Source organism: Nycticebus coucang, chromosome 11, assembly GCF_027406575.1.
Source record: "Nycticebus coucang isolate mNycCou1 chromosome 11, mNycCou1.pri, whole genome shotgun sequence".
NCBI lineage: Eukaryota > Metazoa > Chordata > Mammalia > Primates > Lorisidae > Nycticebus > Nycticebus coucang.
Genome location: NC_069790.1, coordinates 67,957,128 through 67,979,205, shown reverse-complemented (window position 1 = coordinate 67,979,205; position 22,078 = coordinate 67,957,128). Strand labels below are relative to the sequence as shown.

At 35.3% G+C, this 22,078-nt stretch overlaps 1 protein-coding gene across 1 annotated transcript in view; it reads right to left on the bottom strand.

Moving 5' to 3' along the window:
• The window catches only part of SEMA3E (semaphorin 3E), a 282,406-nt gene that overhangs the window by 256,100 nt on the left and 4,228 nt on the right, over window positions 1-22,078 (bottom strand). The window lies entirely within an intron of this gene.

Sequence of the window (22,078 nt, the reverse complement as noted above, 5' to 3'; positions counted from 1 at the left end):
CCACAAATTTCTCAGTTGACTAGTAAGAGTCAGTGACCTTTTCAATCTGAGAGTCAGAACAGTTATTCCTCATCTCAAAACTCTCTAACTGCTTTCCATTACACAGCCCAAGTCCACTCTTCAGCATGGCTGACAAAGCCCACATGATCAGTTCCCCAACCACCTGGCTGATTTCATTTTTCATTATTACTCCCTGCTTGCTCTATTGTTAGAAAGCAAAAAATATGTTCTAGCTTCAGAGCCTTTACACTTGCCATTTCCTGGGTCCATAATGTTCTCCTTTCAGATTTCCACATTTCCTTTATCTTTACTCAAGTATCACCTTATCAGAGATGTTCTCTCTGATCACTCCACATAAAACAGAGTCCCTGAAATGTTCTATCCTCCTTAACAGGCTTTACCTCTTATTTATTTTTATTTACATACTACTCAACAACTAGAATAAATATATATAGTCTCCTCCCACACTAGACTTTGAGCTTAGCAAGGGCAACAACTTTGGTTGTATTCTCTATTACATCCTCAGAGAAAATAAAGAATATTACCTAGAATACAATTCCTTTCTCATGTATGCTTTCATATTCTCAGTAAACACAATTTTAAGGTCATATTATTCTAGGAACTGTGACATAAACTTTAAATATAATATTTAAATAAATCCAAAAAACAATCCTATGCAGGAGATGGCTATATTTTACAGATGAAAAATATCTATAAATTTCAGGATATTTTACATAGCAAATACCCAAAGTCATATAGCCAGAATTTGTGTTTTTACTTGATGAGAGAAACACATAAGCAAATAAAAATACTTTCCCTGACCTCACTACCTTCCCATTGCTAAGAGATTTTGATAATTGTATTGTCCAGGTTAAACCTTCCTTGCTGAATTTTAACCCTAGATTTTAAAGAACAAAGTGTTCCAGGGTGACTAGGGATGACTAAAACACATAAATGTCTATTTCTAAGACAATTACATGCCTATCCTGGGGAGCAAGACTTTGGGAAGCTATATTTTGGAGTATATACAGGAACTCCCAATATGATCTCTCCTTAAAACATGAATTTAATAATAGTTAATGTTTCATGCAGAAAAAATTAATGCAGACCAAATTCTACATCATAGAAAAAGACAGTTTGATAGCGTAAGTGAGAATAACTCACTTTCAAAACTCATATCCAGGGTCTGTCAGAATGGACAAATATTGAACTTGAATTCACTTTTGTCATTTGCTAGCTATATGCCTTTACTTGGGCAAGGCATATGAATAACTAAACTTCTTTTAGCTTATATATGAAATAGGAATGATAGCAGGAAGACGTTTGGGGAATTAGAAATGGTGCATCTAAAGCGTTGAATATATAGTAGATATTTAATAATAGTAATTTTCAATCATCATGGAAAATACATCCTAACATTATGACTTGCTCAAGGAAGTCTCTGTTTGCCTTTTTGCGTATCCCCATGAATCCATTTAACACATCCTTTCTCCTTATCCCCCCATCAATAAGAAAATGACATACAGAAAAGTAATCTAAAAATACACAAAATACAACATGGAACAGAATTATCAATTCTTCTTTGTGAACTAGACTGTAGGACTGCTTAAAACAGGACTAACAATATCATGTTGTTCTAGTGGAACACTATAAACCACAAAACAATATGAAATGATCACTGTTTTCAGAAAATACTCTTTCTTTACTCATTACATCTAAAATTGAACTAACAAGGAGCCCTATTTGCCATCTGCATAAAGAAACAGGCTTACTCTAATATAATGTGAAAATAAGAATTCAGACCCCAAAATAATCCATATTAATAAGGTTAACAAAGCTTTCAAATTAAGATTATCAGTATTTTTCTGCATTTAATAGTCTTTTGTATTCTACCAGCCATAGTTCATTTGTTTTCATCATAGTATTTTATTCTTAACATCAGGAGAGTAAACTAACAGTAAAAATTGAAAATAAACTTGGGCAGGGTGCGGTGGCTCATGCCTGTAATCCTAGCCCTCTGAAGTGGATTGCTTGAGCTCAGGAGTTTGAGACCAGCCTGAGCAAGAGGTCTCTACTAAAAAGAGAAAAACTAGCCAGGTGTGGTGATGGGTGCCTGTAGTCCCAGCTACTTGGGAGGCTGAGGCAAGAGGATCACTTGAGCCCAAGAGTTTGAAGTTGCTGTGAGGTATATGACACCATCATACACTACCAAAAAAAAAAAAAAATTGATAATAAACACAACAACAGTACTTTTGAGAATGATACAAACAAATTTTAAAAGGAAGTTCTTTAAAATATACTTTCACATATGTCTCTTAGTTGCTGCTGAAGTGACATATTTCTCCTTAATTTCCCACTGACTTCCCTTAAAGAGAAAGAAATGTGCATTTCTTTATAGTCATTCACAAAAAAAAGAAAAAGAAAAAACAAATGCAAGGCCGGGTGCAGCTCACGCCTGTAATCCTAGCACTCTGGTAGGCCAAGATGTTTCGATTGCCTGAGCTCACAGGTTTGAGACCAGCCTGAGCCAGATGGAGACCTTGTCTGTAAAAACAGGCATTCATTGTGGCAGGCACCTATAGTCCCAGCTACTTGAGAGGCTGAGGCAATCGTATTGCTTGAGCCTAAGAGTTTGAGGTTGCTGTGAGCTAGGACACCGCAGCACTACGCAGAGGGCAACAAAGTAAGACTGTGTCTCAAAAAAAAGAAAGAAAGATAGAAAGACGAAAGAAAGAAAGAAAGAAAGAAAGAAAGAAAGAAAGAAAGAAAGAAAGAAAGAAAGAAAGAAAGAAAGAAGTCTTCTAAGAATGTGTCATCTTTTAAAGCATCAAAAATACAAAATAATATTCCTACATAAATGCAGAAAATAAGAATTCCAGAAATATCTTTGAATTGGTAAACCAAGTACCAAGTGTATAAGGTAGAAGAATGGAAGCAAGGATTGTTTTCTGTACCTCTCAGTCTTGTTACTAAGAGAGAGGAGATTGGCTCTATTTCACCATGAAAGTTCTAAGTGACTATTTAGCTATACCTGTTGTTAAGTTCAGCCACTGAACTGTGTACTTGCTAATGTCCAAGAACAGAGAAAATGGAGTTTGAGATATAATAACATAGGTAAGTCTAGCTCCTCACATTCCTCCTCAGTGCTAAAATTCAGGAGATAAACAGGCAGCCAGATTTTATTCCCCACTCATCACTGAGGACAGTCAGCCAGAAGCAGTTTTCCTGTTCAAATATAACAGATGCCGTGTTTCTTCCTTGTAAGGGAAAGATTTTACCACATTTGGAGTAGAGAAAGTTGGCATGACACAATCGGTTATGTGGAGTGACACCTGAACATAATTTATTTGTGTGCAGAGAAAATAGTTTGCTTAGTCATGTCTAGTAGCAAAAAATGTTTTCTTCACAAATAAATGTGTTGCCAATTGTCAGTCAAGAGGGGACAGGTTTTGCTGTAATAAAACACACACATACACACACACCCATCTCTGTAGCTTAAAACAACAGACTCTGATCTAACTCAGTTGACATATCCAAGGCAGGTCTTCATGTAGAACTTTGCTTAGCAAGTAACTTTGGGACCCAAGGTGACAAAGACTCCATCTTAGTAAGTATATTTGTGACTGCTGAGCAGGAAAGGAAATGTGAAAAATTACACTCTTGTTCTCAAAGCTCACAGTTTCTGTACAGAAGTGTCATTCTCCAGTTCTGACTTCATATAATAGGCCAAAGCAAGTGGCAAAGCCATGCTAACTTCCAAAGGGAGGGACAGAGGGGTGTGCAATGAAGAGTGCCTAATGAAGAATTAAAAGATAAATGACCAGTTAAAATAATAACTTCACCAACAATTTAAAATTTAAGTAACTTCCTATTTATTGTTTTTAAATAAAAGATTGTGTTTTGTTGAATCAACACATACTTACTGATCATCCATTGTCAATATCGTCATCCAATATCAAGAACAAAACAGCATATTCCATGAGAAAGATAAAAATAAAATATATCTCCTGCTCTAACATATTTAAACAAGACCGCTGTCAACCACCATAGTCTTCATCATAACAATAACTAATATGAATAGAGCATTTTCTCTGGGCTCAGCCCTGTTCAAAGGGTTGCTGTTGTACCTGTGGGACTTGTATCTCTACAATTAAACTGTAAATACTACAACTGTTATCCTTGAGGCATGATCCGTCCAAACCCTTCAAAATGTAAATATACTAAGCATACAGTGTGCATGATAGACAATATTCAGGTTACATGAGGTCATTTTTTAGATCACTTCTTTAGCACAAAGCTTGGCATTGAGACACTTAGAAACCGAATAAAATAATGATGATTAGAAAAATGTAAGCAAAATGTCAGAATTTGGATTATGGCCCAGAGAAAACTGGCTCAGATGGGCTCTACTCTAATGTAACCATGGGTGAACATGGGTCCTGTAAAAGCTGGCAAGGTTGGAAGAAGGATGTTTCTATTTGGGGGAAAGGAGATTTATAGGTTAAAACTACATGAATTTTTTTTAATATTATAAAAAGAATAACATTAATTATGTCATTCTTTGTACATTGTCCAAGATTGTCCATGGAGAAAAGAGAATTGCACATACCGTGTGCGCTTACCCACCTGAATGCAGATTACAGTAGCTATAAAGTGATTTTCCTATTGTCAGCACTAGAGAGAAAGGTCTTCATTGGAAGCTGCGTAAGGGTGTTTGTTACCTTAGACATAAAGATTTTTTTCCCCATAAACTTTGCTAAACACAAGCCAAAGTTGAATATTAAGAGCCATTGAGGAATATCTCTCTCTCTCTCTCTAGACACCGTTATTTAATAGATTCTTTTTTTTTCATCATAGAGGTTTTAAACAATCCTACTTAAAGTAAGCAAAATGGATTTTACTTTTTAAGAAAAAAAACTTTAGTAAGTTGTAGTGGGCTAAACGTATGCCCTTGAAGAAATTAGAACATGAATTAGATAATCTGTTGGGGTCCCTTTCAAATCTGTTTTTGCAATTTCAGTAATTATGTTCAGTTGGGGGTAAATAGCTACTGATAATTATGTGTGATTCTATTTTCTTAACCATTTGACAAAAACGTTTCAAACTACAGTGATAATTATGATGCACGATACAGAAAAATATGAGGACGTTACAGAACTTGATGTAGCTTGGGCAATTGGAATGCAGGCATTGTCCTCTTTCATATAAGAGAAGAAAATAATTTTTGCATTTCCTACTTTTGCACAGGTGAATTCTAGATCAAATACAAATACCAAACTTTTAGGAACAGCTATCCCTGAGATGAAACGCCTTACAAGAATAGGAAAAGGAATTTAATTGGAGTTTGTATTTGTATAAAACCCACAATCTGCCACACTTCAGTACCTTTTAATAGGATTATAATGAAATTCGCTGGCAAACTGGCTTCAGCCTCCCTATTCAATGGTATCGCTCTTTTTAAAAAATATGGCTTTCCCCTAAAAATCCACAACCTTCAATACATTCTTGCCTTTTTGTTTGAGCCTTCAATACCCCCTTCAGTCTCTCTACATTTAAGTTCTTCCTATTTGTTAAGGCTCAGATGAGATCCCACCTCTTCCAGGAACACATTTTTAAAGTATTAAAATTCACACTATTAACTTTCTTTATTGTTAAAAATTAATTTGGTTAAAATTACAAGATATATATAAGAATTATTATCTCAAATAGAAAATACAAAGTGAAAAGTGTAAAATAATTGACAATGTTTTGGTGCCCCACAAATTTATTTTAAATTCTTATTTTAAATTCTTTTTATATTTTTAATGTTTTGTCTTCCTATCTAATCTTCACTTTGCAACAGCATTTATATATAATGCTCCCTTGAGAATGTCCAACATATGAGGGCTAATAACTATAAGGACATGAAATTTTTAACCCTACCAAATAATTTTCCATAACCATGTCATACAGTTATCAATGGCTTCCATTTCATTTACTGAAATTTATTATTTGAACACACTGATAACTAAGTAATTTTATGAAGGAGAAAATGGTAAATCACTGTGTGATGGACTTTAAAGGTTGATTCATGTAATAGATTTTACCAAGCAAGATGGCAATCCGGAATTCATAGAAAGTAAAATAATTTTTAAAAAATATTCATTCCCAAGAAGAACAAATGTAAAATCAACCTAAAAAATGACTGACTACACAGAAACATATTTTCAGGTTATCTGAGAGTAGGGTGTTTATCTCCTCAGATGGAGATTCTTTTGTAAAAGAAAGTGCTGTATATTATGGAAATATAAATTTAATGTGAATAAAATTGTACTCTTTAAAAGTGAAAAAAAATAAAGAAGAAAGTATCATATAGCTTTTCCATGTCTCTTGTATGGAATGAACACCCAGAAAGGATTAGTTGGCAACAGCACAGACCATTCATACATATATTTATTGAGTTTTTGCTCTCTGCTAGATATTGTGATAAGTGCTTGTGATGAATCGATGAGTAAAATATTATCCCTTCTTCCAACATGTTCGCTCCAGAAAATTGCAATGTAGTATAAGAAATTTTATAAAGTATCCATAGAGTGCCACAAAGGTTAAAAGCAAAGGCATATCATTTCGAAATAAGAGTCCTAAAAATGAGCAGACAATATAACAGCAAGCAGAATAGGCCAGAATGTTGGAGAGGAAAGGAAGAAAAACACTAGGAAGTAGAGGCATGTACAAAATTCTGGGGGCAAAGAAAGCTTGGCAGATCTTCAGAATGGCTTGGAGTTCAATATCATTGGAGACTGAAGCTCAAAAAAAAAAAAGATGTGTAAGAAGAAAGAAGAGAGAAACTAAAAAGGGCTTAGATCATGAAAAATCTGTTGTTCCCTGCCATAAAGTGAGCAAATTATGCATTTTATCTTAATAATAATGTGTATTCTTCTATTAAAGAATATTTTAGGGAAAGAAATGAGTAAGATTTGCATTTTTAATTATCCCTTTGCTTATAGTGCATATATAGTAGATTGAATTGCTGGTAAGTTATCAGTCAAAAAGCTTTTGCAATAAAGCAACTGGGTTAAAAAGAAAAGAAAACATCATTGAGGTGAGAGAGATATAAATGAGTCGGAGAAACAATAAGGTGTTAGATTTCATTGGACTTCATGACTACCTGACTCAAGGTAGTTGGGTTGGTAGGAGGCTGGTAAGAGAAAAATGAAGATAAATGTTCATGTGGTCATTTCAGACTGAGACAGGTGGCTTAACGCCTATACAATGCACTGTGATGGGAAACACAGAAAGAAGAGTATTATTAACATGGGAGGTAATTAATGGAATTTTGGATATTTTGAGTTTGAAGAGCCTCGAAGAAGGATCACTAGATTAGGTTCTTACTAAATAAATGGATATATAAGTCTGAAATTTTTCAAAAAGGAAAGATTTATTTTTTAGATTTTGCCATTTCATTTTCTTTTCCCACTTCTATTCTCTAATGCCTAGAGTTTGGAGAGGAATTTGGAAGGGGTCATAGCTCTCCATACTCTTATGGTCAAAGTGAAATGGCAGATTGCAAAACAGAGGGCGCCAGCATGGGAGCAGCAAGAAATCAGAGCAAGAGGGAAGCACCTGTGGCTCAAGGAGTAGGGCACTGGCCTTATATACCGAGGGTGGTGGGTTCAAGCCCAGCCCCAGCCAAAACTGCGGAAAAAAAAAAAAAAAAAAAGAAAGAAAGACAAGAAATCAGAGCAAGAAAGGTAGGAAATTGGCAGAATGAGAGTATCTACTATGAATCAAGACTTTAACTATGACATTGTACTGTTTTACATGAATTGAGAAAATTGATGTTGATGGAAGTTAAGTAATTAACAAACCATCAGAAATTAGAAGAGTTGAGGTTTAAGCCTAGGATTCTCAGACACAGCGAGATCTTTATCTACCTCATTATACAGCTGGTTATTTTAGCCTTAGTGGCAAATATATTGATTTTAGTTCTTTATGATACAGATACCACTTTATTCTGGTAATAAGTTTACAGAAATTTATATTTGATAGTGTCAGCCAGCATGTCCTCAGGTATGCATATTATGTTTAGAATGTCTTTACCAGTGAAAGAGTTTTATAAGGTCTGTTAACTTAAGTTCATTCTCATTTGGATAGTGTGTTAGTATTGGTGAAATTTACCTCTGTTACTTTCCTTTTTCTGTTTTTTGATGGATGGCCAGTATCTTGCTATTGTTAAAATACTATATAAAATAGCTTTATATACATTCTAATTATAAATGTCAATATGAAAGAGAGCTCAGCAAGGTATTAAAGAGAAAGTGAGCATAACGCATAAATTGCTATCCAGAGACAAATGCAATAAATTGTAAACTTTAAAAAATATCCTTCATATACATACATGTATATACACTTTCAAACATGAGGTTGTTATACATGCTTTACGTCTTGATACTGCAGACACACTCTTCACATGTATATATGTGTGTGTATTGTATACACACATACAGAAATACAGACAGATTCATACATTCTTATCTAAGGAAGGTTCAATCCTTCCTTGTCACAATGTAGGACATTTTGAATCATCAAGTAGTTATTGCTATATGACCTATAGCATGGAGAGGTCCATATGGCAATTAGTGATATTCTTTATAATGATAATATTTTACTAGTTTTAGAATAGTCCTTCCTCTATATTTAATTTTTTTTAAGGATAATAACTCATAAACTAGTGATACAGAGTAAGAATATTTGGTGATGTTAATCCCTTAATAAAAACAGAATAGAGACTATGAATAAGTTCTTTTAAAATAAAGGTTTTTTTTTTTCTCTCTCTCTTTTTTGACACTGGATCTCCCTCTGTCACCTAACCTAGCATACGGTGGTGTCACCACAGCTCACTGCAACCTCAAACTCCTGAACTCCTGGACTCAGCTGATTCTCCTGCCTTACCCTCCTGTGTAGCTGAGAGTACAACCATGTGCCACCACCCCTGGCTAATTTTTCTATTTTTTTTTTTTTTTTTTAGAAATGGTATCTTGCTCATGCTCAGGCTACTGTCAAACAAACTCCAGCCCTCAAGGAATCCTCCCACCTCAGCCTCCCAAATTGCTAGGATTACAGCTATGAGCTACTACACTTGGCAAGATATTTTAAGTTCAGAGGAAATCATGAATATTTTTCAACATTAAAAGTCTTCTTTTCTTTTTTTATGAGACAGAGTCTCACTTGGTCACCCCCAGTAGAGTGTCATGGCATCATAGCTCACAGCAACCTCAAACTCGTGGGCTCAAATGATTCTCTTGCCTCAGCCTCCCAAGTGGCTGGGACTACAGGTGGCCATCAAAACACCCGACTATTTTTTAGAAACAGGGTCTCGCTCTTGCTCAGGGTGGTCTTGAACTCGTGAACTCAGGCAATCCACTCGCCTCAGCCTCACAGAGCGAGGATTACAGGGGTGAGCCACAGCGCCCAGCCTAATGTCTTTTGTGGAATTATTTGTCTAAGACTACTATTTGACTTACAAGGAGTTAATTGAAAAATTATTCTGAAAAATCATATGCCTCTTTTTTAAAACATAGGACTTTCTGCAAATATCCAGAGAGACTGGCAAATCTACAAAATGACAGCAAATTGAAGTTACAAAATTAAGCAACCACAGCTATGATGGTATTTTCATTCTGCCATTCTGTTATGGTGACCATTCCAGATTCTTTGAAATAAAAAATTGTTAAGACATTTCAAAAGGCTTCTGTTTATTTTAGCTGTGAAGAAAAATTATTTTCTTTCTTTATATTAAAGAATTTCAAATTAGCTTTTCATTTACACTAAGTATGTACATAATTTTATAATATTTATAGAGAAAGCCAGCAATGACATTTATTGGTCTTTATCGTCCATGAAAGCATGTATTTTATATACTTTAATGAAAGAAATTATCTTCACTGTGTTATACTTCTTCCAAATACTGACATTTTAGAAAGAGTACATAAAATGTGTGTTTTAAATTTTTGAAAATACTTTAAAAGAATTTCTTCAACTAATGCAACTAGCCAGTTTCTTAAAAAGAAAATAAATGTGGAGAAATGATGTTAAACAAATTAACCAAGGACACACGCACAATAGCAGAATTAGTCTTGCATGTAGGAAAGTCTCACTCTAGAGTCATGTCTTTTCCAGGGCACCATATGTTGTTATTATGCTTATGATCCACATTCTACATTGGAAAAAGTAGAAGATGATTTTTCTTAACTTCAACAAATAAACCACACGCAAAATAAAGGAAACAGCTGGTTTAACAGACTATGAGAAAACCTTTAGAAAGGGCTGACAGCAATCTTAACATAAAGGAATAGGATGGCATATTTGCCAAATAAGCTGCTGTCAACTCAGGCGGCTTTGATACATAAAAGACACCAGCTAACAGCCAACCCCTGCTCTGTGCACAAGGGAGGCGTCTCTGGAGTAGAAGTTACGGCACTCCCTTTTAAGAAAGCATTAGCCAAAGAGGCATGCCCAGAACACTGACAGCACAGTCAAGATATTGAGGAATTTTCACTCATGACATAAGGGCGTGGTAATTATCTTTCAATATTCGGAGGTCTACCATGACTTATGTTCCTGTGGCATTGAAGGAAAGAGCTAAAACTGGAAAGTGGAGATATAGTAAGTCAGATGGGAATGGTGTTGATAAGTACTTACTCTTCACTACACTGTTAAAAAACAAGGAATAGACTCAGGTAGTGATTTCCCTTTCCACAAACCACCTGTTTGGAGGCCATGACCATGAATCTTCACCTCCACGGAGTGGGCAGCATTCACTGAAATTCCTACCTTCAGTAAAATTCCCCTGTGTGTGTAAAATGATACAAGCTTTCCTGAACTACTGTCTTTTTATAATTAGTGATTTGTTTTTTTAGTTGGAACAAGAGACATAAAATGTTAAATAACACTGGGCTTAGTAATTTAAGGGCAAATATTAGTTTTTCCGCTCAGTAGTTATTCCTCTCGCTCCCTTCTTCCCTTCTTTTCCTCCATCCCTTCCATTTCCCTCTCCAGCCCTCCCTTCCACACACAGTTTCTCTCTTTCCCTCTTCTTCTTTCTCTGATCTTCTTTCCGTCAGACACCTGGGAAGCAATTACTAGTGCCAGGCACCATCCTAAACACATGAAATTTTTTTTCGACTGAATTCTTATTACAATCATAACAAAATGCCATTTATCATGCACCCCTTTTAGTCAAGAAAAGGTTAAGTAACATTTCCAAGATCACACTAATAAATTAGTTTTTACACCATTCGTTTCCTAAACTGTACTTAACATGGGAAAAAAAACAATGTGCAAAATGAACCAGTGTGCTTTTCTGAACAGCCAGGTATAAGAGAGTCACAGCCAGAAAAGGAAAATATTTTTTAAAAACATCATTTACATATGTTTTTAAATTCAGCAGAAGGAAAGTTTATGAAATAAAAAGTTCAGAAAGGACCCGCCCCAAATTATTCAGATGCCAAAGTCAGCCCGTCCCAGCTGTTACTCTTTACTCTGGCTGCCATCCTCAGCAAGAGCGGTCTGGGGGAGTGTGGCCACCGGCTGCAGGAGCAGCTGGGCCTATTTGTTAAGAGGAAAAAAAAATAGTGAAGACAAAGGGAAATTTCCGTGCCTCATACAGCGAACGGAAGCCTGCAGCCCGGCTGAGGGAGCCTCAGAAGTGACAGGCAGCAGTGCCATCAGTGCTGTAAGCCACAAAACTGTAATACCCAAGCCACACCCGACTTCTGCAATTACAAGAGGTGCTCAAACATGACTGGTATTCATCTTCCGTTATCAGTAGATAGGTACTGAGTATCACAATTTTAATATAGTTTTTTCCCTTTCTTAAAATGTGGATACATTTTTGGGGCACCCTCTGTATTTTTTTCTTTCCACCTGTGGAAAAACTTAGCCAATGACAATTTTCTATTCGTGTTCTCTAATTATCAGTATCCTGGACATTCAAAAATGGAACGACACCAGCGTGTGGTCTAACGATCCAGTGGGAAGAAATAAGCAGACTGAAAGGACAAATGCACGTCTAACTTAAAACAACATATTGCTGTTATCACATAGTGACTAAAACGAAATTGTAGATGTCTAATAAGCATAATTAGGTGTCCCAAGCATAACTGGTGTAATAAAATCCTTGCATTGTATTTCTTTTTTGTCCCCTGAGACCAACACTATGAAAGTTACCTAACATATTTTTGAGTGACAACTGCCTTATTAGCACACAGGCCTTCTTCTGACTATTGACTCCCTAATTTTATTTTGCACTTTTATTCTTGCCCAATTTTATTGATTTTTAAGTCTTACAGAACTTTTTTTCCTCCAGTTATGAACAATCCTTCTGTAATCCTAAAATATATCAGACTTCAGTTTGGGCATACACACTTTGGAGCAAGTAAAAAACATTTGGCAAAAAAATCTGTCAAAAGCAGTGCCCAGTACGTAACTTTTGTCTTACTTCTGAAAAATATAATGACAAAGATGCCATTTTATTCCTTTAATTATAAGCATAAGTGGCTTAACTATAGTTATTTCTATTCTTATAATGATTATTCAAATATTACTAGAAAGGAATTTTGCTTCAGGGAATTATAAAGAAAACAGAGCCAATTAATATGTTGTAGAAGTTTGGACATTAACTTTTCATCACTGTAACAATATAGCAATAAAATCAGTATTCTTTGGTGGCTTACGAAATCCATTCCCATATTTCATTGTCCTTTCTTCTTCCTCTTTTTCTTGCTGCACAAAATCAAAAGGAAACATTTCACTTTCCCATATTAATGGAAATGTACAATGATTGGATCATTGCGTATCCCAACAACTAAAACTACAACATTTGACTTTTAAAAAAGTTTTTTTTTCTTTTTAATTTACATTTTGAATATGGGTAATGTGGCTATTCTAAGAACATACCATATGGTTAACTCAAGTTTATATAGAACCTAAACTGACAGCAAGCTCAATATTCTAGTACTCATTCTAACCAATTATAAAGTATTTGTCAGTTACCATTCATATGACCAGAAATATGTGTAACACTTAAGCACTGTGATAATGTCAAGCTTGAAATTTCTTTTTCCTTTCTTGGTTGTATGTGTTCTTTTATGTTGTTGTCTATTTTATTTTATTTTACTTGGTATCAGGAAAAATAAGCTATGTCAGCTTCATCAAAAATAGAGCTGCTTTTAGAAAGTCATTTCTACTTTTCATTATTTTCACCATTTTTAAAATTTGATTATTTTGCCTTGCTTAGAGTATAAAACAAGAAATTAGAATTTCTATACATTTCTTTTGACAACTTGACCTTAGTTTCTAAAAATAAAATAACCAAGTGCTTCCCATTTCTTTTTGTATTTAGTCCTTACAGTAGTGAGGGACAGTGATAACTGGATGCCTTTGAATTGACTTTCTTTTTGACATTTCTGTTTGTATCTATCAGTTTACAGTTTTGTGCTAATAATGTTGTATTTGATTGAGTACATTATTGTGCCAAAAAGAAAAAATAACTTAAGAATATAGTATTTCAAATTTATTGGCCATTGATTTTGATAAATTAAGTAAATACGTGACAAAACATTTTGTATGGCTTGTAGATCATTATTTTGTTATGAATCTTAGTAAAATAACATCTTTAAAGTTCTTTCTCAAGTCACTTAGGTTGAGAAATAAAGTAAAATACCTTTCATAAGCCAAGTATAATTTAAAAACTTAAAAGCATTGCTTTTTCTTCTCACTATACTACTAATCATAGCACTTTTAAAATGATAAAGGCAACATGGTCAAATTATTTCCAAAATAGGCTTTGCATAGAGACAAGCTGATAAAACAAAACCAAAGAAACTTTTTGCTTTGGTCAAAATCAAAGCTATTAGGTAAGTTTTTATTCGTTCACACTTGTGACTTTCATTGCTTTCTGCGCTGTCTTGGTTTTCACATACTAGCGTCATATTTCTGTTTCTTCCTAGTTCATCACTGTAGAAATGAATCTGATATGGGACACGGAATTGGACATTGAGAGCCCACAATGGAGCAAGTAAGATGAGTAAGATGTGACAATAAGCAGAGAATGGCCCCAAGGAAATCTTACCACCCTCTGTCAAAACCTCAAACCAGGTCTTTAAATAAAATACAGATATTTTCTGAAAAATTTTAAAGCAGATGTGAATTTTTGATCAGAACTTTTGCACTAGGAGCCCTGACATTTTAGAAAAGGGACAGAAGAAAAATATTCTCAGGCTCTTTCCAAATGTTGCCTCCAACTCTGTTACTTCATTTTCTGCCATCTCTGTTAGGAACGTACATATTTGTATGTGGCATCCAACAAATGAATTAAGATTGGTAATACTATTCTGAATAGATAGAGTAACTAAAATCCATACATTAAATGCAACATACAACATGAATATTAAGTACCTAAAGTCCATCATATTCTAAGAATTCAAACAATAAAATATAATTGCTTTCAAATTTTTCAAAATCTATTTATGAATGTGCGGTAATCATGTATTACTCGTACAGAGAAAATAAGAATTATTCAAAGCACAATAGAAATGGGGGCAATTTAATTTAGCATGAACAAACACTTATGATACAAGTGCATGCAGTGGTCATGAGCGCAGGGGAATTGAGTTAATTTCTGGGAGGACACAGCGCACTGTGTGTAGTGGGATGAGTGTGAGGACCAGTATAGTGCAGGGCAGAATAAGACAGAGGTCACTTCTTCCCAGCTTTTTGTGCAGGCTCCCCTCATGCAACTTCAAGACTGAGGTTTGGTTTTCATTTCAGTCTCAACTCCACACTTTCATAGCGCCCAGTCTCAACCCTTAGTATATTAAACAACACCTGCTTTATTACACCTTGTTTCCTTTTACAACTAAATCTTAAGCTCCTTGGGAAAAGCTGTTGTATAAAGACTGTTTTTGTATATGTTAAACTTACTTTAGATTGGTTTCAGAATTACAGAAAAGTTATTAGCAACTTACGGATAGTATGGATAGCAACTTACATTTATCAGAATTAAAAAAAAATTTTTTTTTCAATACATTATTATTAATTAAAATCATACTTTATTCTTTTATTTTCTTGGTTTATACCTAATAGCTCTTCATCATCCCAGGACTCCAACCAGGATATCATATTACAAAACTATGTTTCATATGCTTAAAATCTCAGCATGATACTCAGGAGCTAAAACACCAATTGAGCTGGACACATACTCGTGGGATACATGAATGAAAGAACAAACTAATCTTTCTTCTTGTGGGAGAAGTGATCTTTCCTAAAAGATCTAGGAGCTCCTAAATCCCTGAAAGGAGAGATCAGAATGTATAATAAAAAGGGCAGAGTGGTGAGTGACATCCTAATTTCATTACTCCAGGAAAATTTTTCATTGAGAGATCAAAGACTTCTGGAATTTTAAAAAATGCTTTTCTACAAAGAACCAATATTAGATGTTTTCTCATCATAAGTTGATCATACATGACATGCCACAATTTATACCAACAATCATCTTTTTAAATATATTTAAGCTATATGCTCAGTTGTAATCAGTAGCTACATACATATCATATATAACAGAAAAATAATAGGTAAATAATGTTATTATAATTAGATGTTTGTAAATTTAAGTGTATTTATCAAGACCAAGACTGTCATTTTGGCATTTGAATAGATGACACCCTTAATCTAGGTGATGAACCTAAAGGGGGAAAAGATGAAACAGGTGATGTGAAAATGAAGACTCTTTGTAGCATCGTCCCACACATTTAGCCCAGAGTTTCTCGTACTTCAGTGTGCATTAAGAATCACCCAGAAACTCTGAGTAACTCCAGTAAGATTAGCCCATGTCACAAAATCCCAAAACCAGAGATACTGGCGTGGATATGGAGAAAAGGGAACACTTCTACATTGCTGGTGGGAATGCAAACTAATACGTTCCTTTTGGAAAGATGTTTGGAGAACACTTAGACATCTAAAAATAGACCTGCCATTCAATTCTACAATTCCTCTACTAAGTATACATCCAGAAGAACAAAAATCACATTATAACAAAGATATATGTACCAGAATGTTTATTACAGTCCAATTCATAATTGCTAAGTTATGGAAGAAGCCCAAGTTGCCCATCGACCCATGAATGGATTAATAAATTGTGGTATATGTACATCATGGAATATTATGCAGCCTTAAAGAAAGATGGAGACTTTAACTCTTACATGTTTACATGGATGGAACTGGAAAATATTATTCTTAGCAAAGTATCTCAAAAATGGAAGAAAAAGTATCCAATGTACTCAGTCTTACTATGAAACCAATTTATAGCTTTCTTATGAAAGAAAGGGGAGGGGAGAGGAGGGGGGAGGATGGGTGGAGGGAGAGTAATTGGTGGGACCACACCTACGATACATCTTACAAGGGCACGTGTGAAATTTACTAGGTGTAGAATATAAATGACTTAACACAATAACTAAGAAAATGCCAGGAAGGCTATGTTAACCAGTTTGATGAAAACATTTCAAATTGTATATAAAACCAGCACATTGTACCCCATGATTGCATTAATGTACACAGCTATGATTTAATTTAAAAAAAATGCCAAAAAAAAAAAAAAAGATTCACCCAGAAAGACTGTTAAAACAGAGATTCCTGAACCCTAGAATAATTGATTCAGTTGATCTGATTCAGTAGGTCCCAGCAGATGCTGATGCTGCCAATCTGGGGATCACAGGGGTTTAACCCCAGCTTCCATCTCCTCTCAGCACCTAGCTTGGAAGGGGAGCAGATGAAAACAATAATAACATCGTCTCCTTTGCCATGAAACCCAACCCAGCCTTCCTCCCGGTGAATTATTTGGGAGCATTGCTGTCTCTTTCAAAAATAAAGTTAGGCTCTGTAATTCTGTCATTTTGACTATAAAATGGAGGCCAACTGAAAGGAGAAGTTCAGTAGATACCAAACACTCAGGCTGTAATTATAGGCTTTAAGAATGATTTGAATAAATAATCTTATTCTGTCCACGAAGACCTTACTAATATTACCCCTCACCCTCAAGGAACTTAAAATATAAAGACAATTGTATAAAGTTAGAAAATATTATAAAACATTACGAGCCCATGTAATCAATCTACATGATACATTTAAACTGTTTTCTACAGCAATCTTATGAGATGGACGGTGCTCCTTCGTGTTCTTTGTGATTATGAGGAAAGTGAGCCTCAGAAGCTCAATGATTCACCAGGAACAAGATAGCACCAAGTAAGATAGACTGTAGGTTCAAACCTGGGAGTAAAAACTGTGGGTCCCTACCTTTCCCAATATGAAATGCTGTCTCCTAATAAAATGTCCAAAGTTTCTCCAAAACACTTCTGAGATCTGATAAGGAGAAGAAAGAGTCCTATATTTCTAGAATTAGAAAGGACCTGCAAGATCGCATGATTCATAACAAGCTTTTTGACTCAGCGTTAGGAAAAGAGCAATCAGGAGGAACAAACAGGTAGGTGCCAGGCTGGGAGCACATTTCCTATTCCACTTTAGTTCCACTGTGTATTTTAAACTCAAAATTTAAAGCTCTCCTTGGTTTCCATCATTTCCTGGGAAGGAATTAGTCAAGAGGGAAAGAGTCAGTGTCCCCGCCTGAACTCTATTTTTTCCCCTCTTTTATTCCCATTTGCTTTGATATTCTTCTTTTCTGGTTCTAGAGTTGATCTGGTTACCCCAAATCACCCCTGAGAATTGTTCTTAGGGATACGGTTCACTTTCTCTGTCCTGTCAATAAAACCCTTTTTACTCTGCTTTCCCTAATGTAGAGCTCAAAACTCAGAGAAAACCAACCAAAACTGCATAGAAATAGATGTATATCAATAATACTTTAACCAACACCTAAATTAAGTGCCGCTAGACTCTGGTCTTTCCTGCGCCGCCCTCTCATCCTGCTCCTCTGTCTCTAAATGCCACCACCCCGCGGTGCCGGTGAGCATCAGCTTCTCTCCAGAAAAAACAGGCTAGAGAAAGAGGCTATGTTGTCCAGGTGGTTTGTAAGCTTTTCATTTAATATTGCATTATCTCCTCAAACATGCATCTCGACATATTTTAATGTCTAATGAGTATACTTTTTTTTTTTAATTCAAAGGTCATGTTTTGAAAAGAGAAGTTGATGCCAACCACACAAAGGGGTCATCAGAACGGAAGTAATAGAGCAAGGGCAGGGGTGCGGTGAGAAACCAGCAATGCCAACTGCATTGAAAAACGTAGACAAAAGGGGGAGGAGGGGGCAGGAGGTGATGAGTATAGATCAGAGCAGAGGGCTGGTGTGTCGGGAGGCCTTCTGAAGACCCCAACTGTTTCACTCAATGCAGCACTGAGGAGAAAGAGGACGAATGGACAGAGGAAGCCCCAGCCCTTCTCCTAATGTATGTTTTACTACAGAAGCCATAAATAGTTTTCCAGGATTCCTTAGTTTCTTTTGTATTCCTTCCTACCCTTTCTCCAACACATTCTCCTGTGGAAAAAAACAGCACCAAATCGTTAAGTCTTACCCATATACTCACTCTATGAGCATTTATTGAACATCTAAATGTCAGGAACCGTGTACAGCACCAGACAACTTACCTCTTCCTCCAAGGGAAGGCTTTCTTTCACTTTCAAAGCAAACATCGCACGCTGAGCTGCTATCTGCTTACAGCACAGTTTAGTTTAACTTAGCAATGTGGTCTGGCCTTAGTAATATTACTTCTATTGTGCTCTACAGAGCTGCGTCCACAATGACCTTTGTTAAAACTTGTTTATTTTGTGGATTTGGGCTGTTGTCTCCAAGGTGCCATCAGATAAATTTCCAACTTTCCTTAATTATCAACAAAATAATTCTACAACAATTTACAAACATGAGAGATACCAATGTCCCTTGTCATCTACTCTCATAAGAGCTGGCGTTCATGAAGGAAAATCTTCGCTTTTCAGTAAAATCCTGGATCATGGAAGATCTCCCTTCATTGTAAGTTGTAAGTTAATAATTAACTCCCGATTGCTTTTAGAATAAGAAAGGGAACCAACATAGACTAATTCTCTCTGAATCTCTTCTGATTCATTGAGTAATTTATGAAAGCTTCCTAAGGGTTAAGTGTTCTGCCACATTAATTTGCATTGTCTTATGCAATCCTTTCAAAGTTCCTACATTTTCAAAGAAGAGAAAAATCATACTCAGAAAATATAAACAACTTGCACATGGCATACAGCCAGAAGTCAGGATTAAATTAGATATGCCTCATCCGAAGTCTAAGGTTTCAGATCACCGACATTAGAACGTGAGAGTATTTTGTACTACCTGGGCCTAAACTACTTTCTACGTTTTTGTGCCAAGGTTATGAGCTAAGTTTGAGTAGACAGCAGTGGTGGCTGAGAGTTCAGGTGCCAGGCATGGGAGTCAAGCATATTTCTAATCCCCAGTAATCACACAAGTCAATAGGTTTCTCTCTTATTCTTTCATGCCAGTTGTGGGGAGTCATACGGTTAATCCTAAACTAGACATCAGAACTAAGACCAGCTGAAAACTTCTTGAGCAATCAATTGCCTTGACCATCACAAGGCCATATAGAGGCAAGTTATCAATTCCACAGAGGTGTCTATTCTTGAAAGTGTCTCATCCCTTTCTGGGGCCAAAAATATTTCCCAAGTATCAGAGACTATAACATTTGGTTTAAAGTAGTACTGATCTATCCTTTTCATTCCTATTCTAGAATATCCAGCCTATAAAATATTCAGTGTCCGTCATTACGATCTTTATCATGGGAACAAGGAATAATGATTGCTTGAGGCTAAGGAATAACTAATGACATTGGTAGTCTCTCTCATGCTTCAAATGTTATTTAAAATTCTGTTGTGAAAAAAACAATTAATTAGGTAACCATCATCCTTTACATAATTTATAAAGTATTGCAAAGTGTCAGTTATTTTACTAAAAACTATGAACAATACTGAGGTTCTAACTATTGGAACCAAGAAAATATTCTAAATCTTCACTCTGCAGCCTCTGGAAAATGATGTGAGTGCTATCATGTCTATCTTGTTTTGTTTTTAACTCCCTGAGACTGAATTTACAAGACCTCTTGAACACTGTGGTGATTATGTATGAAGGGGCATGCATGCATGCAAAATGATATTTCTGGATTCCTGCAGACTAAATTCCTCCCCTAAACCACTGAAAGAGTTTTACATGCAACGAGAAAGGGGTAAATCTTTGACGCTCTCCCACCAAGAAGTACTAACAACGACTCCTATAGATATCTTTGGTCAACCAAAACTGACTGAGCAGAGTGTTAACAATAATTTTCACCAGTAACAACAAATTTGACGGTTTGGTGCTTTACTCTGTGATTGTAGAACTGAGGCCACCAAGTGATCTCATCCTAGAAGGAAAAAGAAGAGGCCTTCTCTATGAAATACTTTCAGGCTAAATGACAAACATGACATGGTTAGCAAAAGAACAGGATGGCAACAGAAATGTTTGAAAGAATATTCCATTATAACATCCTAACTAATAAACATATTTATTAGTCAAGAACAGTTATTTATTATATATTATGTATAGGATACTGTCCTCATAAAACTTTTTAAAAATAGTTTTGCCCATTTACTGCTTTTTCTAACCCTGACCTCTCTCCACCTTATTTCTATACTAAAGTATAACTGTTTTAACACTGTAATATGAGACATCCAGGTAACTAAATAATTCACAGAACCATGCAAGAACTTTTATACTTTCAGATGCACTGATGTGATGCATGGACACTTTTTGTCTATAGCATATAGACAAATATAAAGAATTATCTGAAATTCTCATACAGACTTCCTCTACAGACAGCATATTTTTTGTGAATGCAACGCAGTAAAACATATTGTAATTCCTCATATCTTACTCAATGATTTTTTTAAATATAAAATATTACTAAATAAATTCAGCACTTTATCCTCACTTACTCTCCCTGATGGCGTTCTGGGCTTGTAGGTTTGTGTTTACTCCTGGGTCCTATTTAACTACTATGTTTGTGAATCGTGTCTTATGACCAGTTTTTATTTATTAACGCACAGAGATGTGTGACTAATGTCACTATTGATAATACCTAGTTACTGGCTGAGGAACCAAAGTTATGAGGTGGGTCAGGAAAAACTGGCTCGGTCACTACCTTGTTCTTTATTTGACCTGATAAAAAATAAATACCACAGCCTACAGTAGGACCATTCAAAACATTTATTTAACATTATGCTGTTCTAGAATTCTATTTTCTTACAGAAAAAAGTTCCAAAATGTGTGTTACTGAATGACTATGTACAATAAATGGATATATTACACTTCAGTGGCAAAATATGTATATGTGATAAATCTTGGGGAAAGAATGCAAGGATGATGTAATCATCTTTTAAGTTATTATAATAGAGGTCAAAGATATGGAAGATGAGATTTCAAATGAATGCAATCTATTGGGATAAAACATATACTTTTATGGTATTTAAGACCAACTTCTCCTGTCTTCTATATTAGCATTATTGAAATCTAAACTCATGCCATTCCCCAGTGTTTTTCTCTTTATGACAGGTTTTCATCCAATATTCTCAATTTATATTATTCCTAAGGCAACAATAATAATATAAATAATATTTAGTTTATAAAGTACACTCATAGATATTGTTGCTCAACTTGGCCCTCTCAAAACCCCAGTGAAAAATACAGGCAAAGGCCCATTACTATCCCTATTTTCAAACTAAGAAAACTAAGGTACGGATCATTATTATAAGGGGTATAGAGCTGGAGCAGGGGCCTCTGACTTCAATCATGAGTTCTCTGAACTATGACAAATCTACATTTAATTGGTTACATGTATAATACTCAAATATAGATATGCTAATTAACACTTTCTATCGCACATTTGATAAGTATAGATATATATTCAATTCTACGTTTATAATGTCAACATATTTTATAAACGATCTTATGCCATATCCATGACTTTATTTAACTATCTCTTCACCAAATATCGCAAGAGAACATTTTCTGCTTAAACAG